Here is a 6,000-nt window from a genome sequence, read left to right on the forward strand (position 1 = left end):
ATTAGTTAATATCTCTCTTTTGAGAGGTGACAGCTGCCCATCACTCCGGTCTCCTGAAGAGTCTATAGTGCCTGAGCAAAAATTTCTAACTTGTGCTTGGGCTTTCCCAAGGTTACGTCATCAGGGACCCCCGATCTCCAGAGCTGCCAATACAGGGAGGTCTGTTAGTCATCTCATGAAGGATGGAGCTGTGTGAAGGCTCCACCCCTTGGTGGAGACCAGTAAGGGTCCCAGAAGTCCCTATACCCCTTAAGGGTCCTCTCTTGGGTTTCTGGCCAATGGGGCAGCGGGGCCCATGTGCCTTTACTGGCAAGCGAGATTTGGGACTTCAGAAAAATTATCTTTTTCATATCTAGCTACAACATGGATGCAGTCCCATGCCTGTTGTACTGTATCTGATGTTTCTTTGAATTGTAACAGCATGGCTTTATAATTAGGGGGAACACCCTTCTCCCCTTCCCTTGGACAAATTTTTTCTAGCAAAATTTGCATTTCGATCATGGTATAGTTACATGTCTCTGTTTCTTGTTCATGCTGGTCATCCGATGTTTCGGTGCAATGGATGGTGACAGGGAACACCTGGAATGGAGTTTTCCTCTTCCCTGACTCATATGCTGCAACTTCCTGTTTAGGGTGTCCCAGTCAGTCTCGGTGGGGTCAAGGGATGATTTGCAACAGCAGCAAGAAATGCAGCAACACAGGAGGCACTACCCTCAGTGGCATTTGCCCGTTCGGGGTGCCATGATGCCCCTGGTAGAGCTGCCTCTATCATGGGTTAGGGCTGTGTGGGGAACTCTTGGATGTATGTTTAGGGTATAGGATGGTTTGGGGTAATAATAAAGCTGTGTAGAGACTGTGTATGTGTGATCTGGGGAGAGATGAGGGGCATGAGTGCCTTTGTGGGTGTACGGTTGGTGTAGCATGGTGTGGCTGGGTGGTGGGCTGCTTCTGGGTGTTTTGAGGCTATGTGTGCAGGCGTTTGAGAAGAGGTAGGGGTATGCATTTTAATACTTTGTGTGTTGGGTCTGTGTGTATTCAGAGTGCAGGGGTTATGCACATGCTCATCCTGTAGGGTAAGAGTTCAGGGAGTGTATTTTTGGTGTGGAGGAATTTGCAGAGATTGGGGTTCTCAGTGTAAATTGGGGTTGCTAGCTGTGTGTGTATAATCAGGGGATGTGACAGAGGCTGTTTATAGTATTTCAAGAGGGAGATGGGTGTATGTTTGTATTGGGGGTGTGAGGTCATCATGTGTTCTACGGGGAGTATTTAGGAAAAGGTTGGAAACATTGTGTCTCTCTGATGGTATTTTGTGTTTGTCTGAGCTTCTGAGGCATTGCACATACGTGGATGTTGACAGCTGTGGGGGGACTGTATGTGTTATATTTGGATGTGGGGGTTGTGTCTTATATGAAGAAGTATGTGAGTTTGATTTGAATGTATTTGGCTATTGTTGAAGGGTTTGTGGGTTTGCATTGAGGGGTTATATGGGGTTGGGTGGATTTTTGTGGGATATGAGGATTTAGGTGTTTGATTATCAGGGGCCGTTGGGGGTGTGTTTTTGTATTCAAGACTGTGGCTGTGGTTTTATTGGGGTTTGTAGTGCATGTATATTGGAGCAGGAGGGTTCTGGGCACACAGTCAGGCATCTGCTTATAGGTAGGGAGTTTGTGTGTTTGAGGATGTTTGGAGCTCTGTGGGGCTGTGTGATGGTGGCACAGGTGACTGTGGGCAGGTGGAGTGTGTGTTGGGCTGGGAGGGAAACTCGAGGGCATGTTGGGGACTGTGAGGCGCCCATGTGAACTCCCACGTGGACTGACCTTTGTTCTTTCTGATCTTCTATGGCTCGTACGCATCCTGATCTTCTGTGGCAGCTACTCCCCTGGAATGGTCAGCGATACTCTGCTCTTTCTTAGTCAGATGAGTCAGGAAATGTCACTTCCTCTGGCAGCTGGATGTGCCTCTTGCAAGTGAGTGGTCCAGGGTGCAGGACTGGCGGACAGGTGCAACCTGAGGATGATTCACCCATGAGCCCTCTCCTCAGTGAGGTGGCCCGGAGGTCAGGGCTGTATCTCCAGAAGGTCAGACATGGCCAGTCGTCTCTTGAACGTGCTGGAGGGGCCAACTCATTGAACACACCCTGCCAGGAGATAAACAGAGCCCGAGGACAATTCCAAGGGAGAAGTCTATACCTACCCATCTTTCACTTTCTCCTTTGGATGGCCTCTACCACAAGGTAAAAGCTAAGTCCCCCTCACACGGCCTTTCTTGGCCTGGTCTTACTGAGCAGCCAGTCTCTCCCCACATCCTGGCTCACTATGGGCCCTCTGGTGATACCAGCAAGAGACCCCCCTGCATGTCAGTTCTCACCTCCTTCCCTTGGCCCATGCTGCCCTTGCTGTTTGTCCTGCTCTTCCTTCCCGAAGGCTGTGAGTCACCCTGTCCAGGTGGGAAGGATCCACTGAAAATGCAAATTTGAGTAATTACTGCATCACCTGAGTCTCTCGCATGTGCCAGGCACTATGACGCTTGCCAAATCCATAAGAACCCCACAAAGCGGATATGCCATTAGTTGCACTTTGCAGGTGATGAAGCTGAGGTTCAGAGGTGAGCAGCCATGACCAAGTACCCTGTATGTACCAGAATATCAATCAGACTGGTCAACGTATCCAATAAAGCCAAGCATTAGTCTGATCAGTACGCCTAGATGCCAGCCTGTAAAGGCGCAAAACACGTCCCAGCACGAGAAGGAGCAGTGCCAAGTACCCCAGCAAAGAAGCAGTGTTCATATCCTGCTTTCTTAATTGAAATAACTGCAAATCAACCCACAATTTCCTACTCTGTTAATAGGAGAAAAATACCAATGTGCATTGTCCTGTAAAACTACCTTAAAAATAATATGTATGATCCCGAGTGCTTTGGTAATGACCCCAAATCATCATCATGAAGTTGGGATACTTCCTAAAACACTGCAAGTGTTACACACTGGCATATAGAATCTGTAAAGTCAGTTCTTTGGGTAATGATAGTAGATAGAAGTGGCCCAGAAGGACAGAAGTCAGAAAATAGAGCAGAAACTATTTGTCCAGAGGTGACAATGGGTCATAGCCAAGGTTCAAGCATTACGAGGGAGGTGGTGAAAATACTAATGGGCATAGAGTGTCATAAGTCAAGGATATCTAATGTAGTTTCCAATGAAGGTTTGTGAAAGACATAGCTAAAAAGATAATAGGCTGGGAGGTGAAATAATACAAAACATTTGATATATTTTTTACAAGGATAAAATAAGTTAGAAATGAACATTAAAGAAGTAGGTCAAATAGAAAAGGTGTAAGATGGTAATAACCTCACAATATGATGAGGCAACTTAGATGTATTTTGTTTAAATAAATTGGTAGACTATATTTAGAGTAGTTTTAAGTTTAAAGAGAATTTGAGCAGAGTATAGAGTTCCCATCCAGCCCCTCACATCTATTCCCCAAACCAAAGTTTCCCCTATTATTAACGTCTTGTATTAGTGTGGGGCATTTTTTACAATTGATGAGGCAATGTTCATACATTATTATTAACTAATATCCATCGTTTACATTACAGTTTACTCTGTTGTATATCCTATGGGTTTTGAGGAATGAATGACAAGCATTGACCATTACAGTATCATACAGAATAGTTTAAGTGCCCTACCTTTTCCAGGATGTCATATAGCTGAAATCATACAGTATGTATCCATTTCAGTTTGGCATCTTTCATTTAGCAGTATGCGTTTAGGGTTCCTCCATGTCTCTTCCATTTAGTACTCTTATAGCTCAAGCTGCCATAACATAATACTATAGGCTTGGAGACTTTAACAAGTCACAGTTCTAGAGGCTTGGAAGTCTAAGATCACGGTGCTGGCCAATTCAGTGCCTGGTGAGGGCTCTCTTCCTGGCTTGCAGACAACTGTCTTTTCATTGTGTCCTCACATGGTGGAGAGAGACAGAAAAAACTGTCTGGTTTCTTCTTATAGGGGCACTAATAGGCCTTAATCCTCATGACATCATTTAATCTAATTACCTGCCAGAGGCCTCATCTCCAAATACCATCACTTTGTTAGAGCTTGAATATATGAGTTTTGGGGGGACAGAATTCAGTTGATAGCCTCATTCTTCTAACAGTATAAAATATGACTAATAAAGAAAGCTCATCATTAAATTATCTCTTTTCTAGCAATACATATATATTTACTTGCTTTTTATAAACAATTTATACATTTTAAGATAAATGAATTAAAGATTTTAAAAAGTCAGGTAGAACAAGATAAGAAATTGTAGGTACAAACATGCTGAAGCAAAAACACATAAACTCCCTTGTTGCGTTGTCTCAAAAATTCAGTTAGAGTTCTAAGGTCTGATTTAGGTTCTGCTACATCCAGCCTTTCCACCTCTGTTTCATGCCATTTGCTCTACTACAACAATAGGATGGGGTAGTATGCTAAAATTAGGCTATTAAAAAAACCATTAGAAAACAGATACCTTGCTAAGCTGAATGTTTATTTGGTGTGAATTGAGACTGTTTTTTCTTTAAGATATGATTCATATTAAAACTTGTCAGGACACAGTAAATTAACTAAAAGTAACGGGGAGAAGTTTTATTTTTTACTGAGATAAAATTAACATTTTAACTCGTACAATTCAATAGTATTTAGTACATTCACGATGTTGTGCAACGCTTACTTCTGTGTGGTTCAAAAATATTTTTATCGCTTTAAAGGGAAGCCCTACCTATACCTTCTTCTATCTAACCCCTGGGCAGTCACCAGTCTGCTTTCTGTCTCTATAGATGTATCTATTTGGATATTTCATATAAGTGTAAATTATACAGTATGTGACCATTTATGTCTGGCTTCTTTCACATAGCATAATTTTCAAGGTTCACCCATGTTGTAGTATGGATCATTACGTCATTTCTTTTTTCTTCCCATCTTTAATGAGGTATAGTATAGAAATAAAACTATATTTAAGACATACAACTTGATGTTTTCATATACATATACATGTTTGAAATAATTGCCACGATCAAGCCAATTAACATACCCATCACCTCATATACTTAACATTTACTTTTTTCTTTCTTTATGGTGAGAACACTTCAGATTTACCCTCTTAGCAAATTACAAGTACACAATACAGCATTGTTAACTATATGCACATTGTTGTACACTAGATTTCCAGAAATTATTCACCTTGCATAACTGAAACTTTGTACTTCTTGATCAATAGCTGCCAATTTTTCCATCCCCTCATCTCCTGTCAACCACTGTTCTGTACCCCACATCTATGACTATTTTAGATTCTACATAAAAGTAGTATCATGAAGTGTTTGTAGCTGTCTTTCTGTATCTGGCTTATTTCACTTAGCATAATCTCTTTCAGGTTCATCCATGTTGTCACAAATAGCAGCATTTCCTTCATTTTAAAGGCTGCATAATATTCCATTGTATACAGGCATACCTTGGAGATATTGCAGGTTTGGTTCCAGACCACCAAAATAAAGCAAATATTAGAACAAAACAAGCCCCATGAATTTTTTTGTTTACTAGTGCATATAAAAGTTATGTGTATACTATATTACAGTCTGTTAATGTACGATAGCATTATGTCTAAAAAACCAATGTACATACCTTAATTTTAAAGCAATGCTAATTGGGAAAATTGCACCAATGGACTTACTCAATGCAGGATTGCCACAAACCTTCAATCTGTAGACAACGTAGTATCTGCAAAGCACAAGAAAACGAGATATGCCTGTTTATATACCACACTCTATCCATTCATGAATCTACAGACACTTAGGTTGATCCAATATCTTGGCTACTGTGAAAAGTAAGCATGGAAGTGCATATGTCTATTCATGATACCAGTTTCATTTCCTTTTGCTGTATACCCAGAAGTGGGATTGCTGAATTATAAGGTAGTTGTATTTTTAACTTTTTGAGGAACTTCAATACTGTTTTCCTTAGTGGCT

This window comes from Leucopleurus acutus (assembly GCF_964270905.1).
Source record: "Leucopleurus acutus genome assembly, chromosome: 7".
NCBI lineage: Eukaryota > Metazoa > Chordata > Mammalia > Artiodactyla > Delphinidae > Leucopleurus > Leucopleurus acutus.